We start from the raw sequence: 2,486 nt of genomic DNA, 5'->3' as shown, positions 1-2,486 counted from the left end.
CAAAAAGTGTCTCCAGGCTCTCTAAGCAACTGTCCAAGCAACTCGCAGGGAATACGATTACGGAAACCATCATTTGCGAGAAAGCACGAGCGCTATATGGGGATTTCTTGAAGCATAACCCGAGAACATCGACGGAGAAGACATCAACAGACGCATTTAAGACCATTCGCGGCTGGTTTGATAATTTCAAGAAGAGGATTGGTGTTCATAGCGTATCCAGGTATGGAGAAGCAGCGACTCCTGACAAGAAGGCAGCTGAAAATTTCGTGCCTGAATTCCGTCAGCTCATCGTAGCCGAAAGTTACAACGCACAACAGGTATTAAACTGTGACGAAACTGGCCTATTTTTTAAAATGCCCAGAAGGACCTACACAACTGCAGAGAAGAAAATACCAGGCCACAAGCCTATGAAAGATAGGCTAACTCACGCCCTTTTGTGGCCGCTCCTTGTCTATCATTCCGAAAACTCACGAGCGTTCAAGCCACGCAAAATCCTTAAGGAGAAGCTGCATGTCATGTGGAGGGCGAACGTTAAAGCCTGGCTCACCAGGCAATTCTTCTCCGAGTGGGCCAATCTTGTCTTTGGGACCAGCAATGAAAAAGTATCTTCTGGAGAACAATCTTCTTCTCAAGGCCCTCCTCATCCTCGCCTATGCACCTCGAAAATGATATCCTGGACAAATTTTAATTTACAAAAGTTATTTACCTTTCACGTAACACCACCCTTATCTTGCAGCCCATGGGCCAACAGCTGATCTCTAATTTTAAGAAAGTGTACACCAAACACCTGTTTCGTCGATGCTTTGAAGTCACCGAAATACAAATCTAACCCTTCGTGAGTTTTGAAAGGAGCACTACAACATTGTAAACTGCCTGAAAATCATCGGTGTGGCCTGGCAGTATAGCAGAGGGCAGTGTAGCAGGAATGCTATCTCTGAAAGTGACATAAAGGCAGTGTTGGCAAAGTGGCAGTTTCTTTCTGAAAAATATCATCCCGAGAAAGTAGCTACAAGTCGTGCAGCTGCTTTATTTAATGACACTGCCCTGGCGCCTTTTCGTAACATTTTGAAAGGCAGGAAAAAGCAGACTTCTCTTGATATATTTCTAATGAAGCGATCTGAAGTGTAAAAAGTGGAGAAAGTGTGTCCAAAAAGCCTAAATTAAGCGAAGTGAGAGAGAAAAGGACAGAAATTGTTCTTCATGAAGTCCCAATAGAAGGCGATTATCCTTCCAAATAGTAATCCTCCTCTTCGCTCAATCGTCTTCCTCGCGCACAAACTGTCCCATCTTTAAGGTAATTCAGTTAATAAAACCAGTTTACATATTTCTTTGCATTCTATTTTTTATAATTGTCACTTTACTAGTAAGTACAACTTTCCTGTTTTAAAAAATTATTTTGGATGGTTTTGGAGGGGCTGGAGCGGAATAATTATATTTTAGTTAATGTCAATGGGGAAAATTGATTAGTAAAACGAGTAAATCGTAAAACGAGCTCGGTCATGGAATGAATTAAACTCGTGCTGCGAGGTATCACTGTGTGTGTGTGTGTTTGTGTGTGTGTGTGTGTGTGTGTGTGTGTATGTATGTATGTATGTATGTGTGTATATATATATATATATATATATATATATATATATATATATATTATATATATATATATATATATATATATATATATATATATATATATAATATATATATATAATATATACACACACGTATGTCATTAGGATGAAAATGTCCGATTTTGAACTATAAGTTTATTTTACTTTATCTCAACAAAAAGCAATGCAGTTAATCAAAGTGTACACCTAAATTATCAACACAATTTCGCCATTTTATCGGTAGCTTATTTATGCCAGCAGCGAAGAATTCTGGAGAGCAAGAGGTGATAAAATCACGAAAGGCTGTTTTTACATCTTCTTTACATTTGAAGTTTTTTCCTTGCCAAAAGTTGTCTAATGCCCGGAAAACGTGATAATCAGTTGATGCAAGGTCTGGTGAATATAGTGGATGACAGGATACTTCCAAGTTCAGTTCTTGTAACTTGAGTAGCGTTCTTTGTGCAACATGTAATTGAGCACTATCTTGCAAGAGAATTGGCCTGTCTCTATTGACCAATCTCGGTTGTTTAATTGCAAGTTCACTCATCATTTCATCCAATTAGTTGATGTATGCATCTGCTGTAATTGACTTACCAGGTATCATGAAACTGTAGTGGAAGACACCAGCGCTAGACCACCAAACAGACACAATTATCATTTTTTGGTGAATATTCTTTTTTGGGGTGTGTTTTGGCACTTCGTCTCTATCCAACTACCGTGTAGAATGATTGCTATTGTTGAAAAGAATCCATTTTTCATGACGCGTAACAATACGATGTAAAAATGGTTTGTTTTATGCCATGACAGCAAAGAACAGCAAGTTTCAAGACGACGTGTCATTTGATGATCGTTCAGTTTGTGTGGTACCCACTTGTCCAGCTT

The sequence above is a fragment of the Octopus sinensis genome, linkage group LG3 (genome assembly GCF_006345805.1).
Source record: "Octopus sinensis linkage group LG3, ASM634580v1, whole genome shotgun sequence".
NCBI classification, from domain to species: Eukaryota; Metazoa; Mollusca; class Cephalopoda; order Octopoda; family Octopodidae; genus Octopus; species Octopus sinensis.
The sequence above is the reverse complement of the archived record's forward strand: the minus strand, read 5'-3'. Positions refer to the sequence as shown.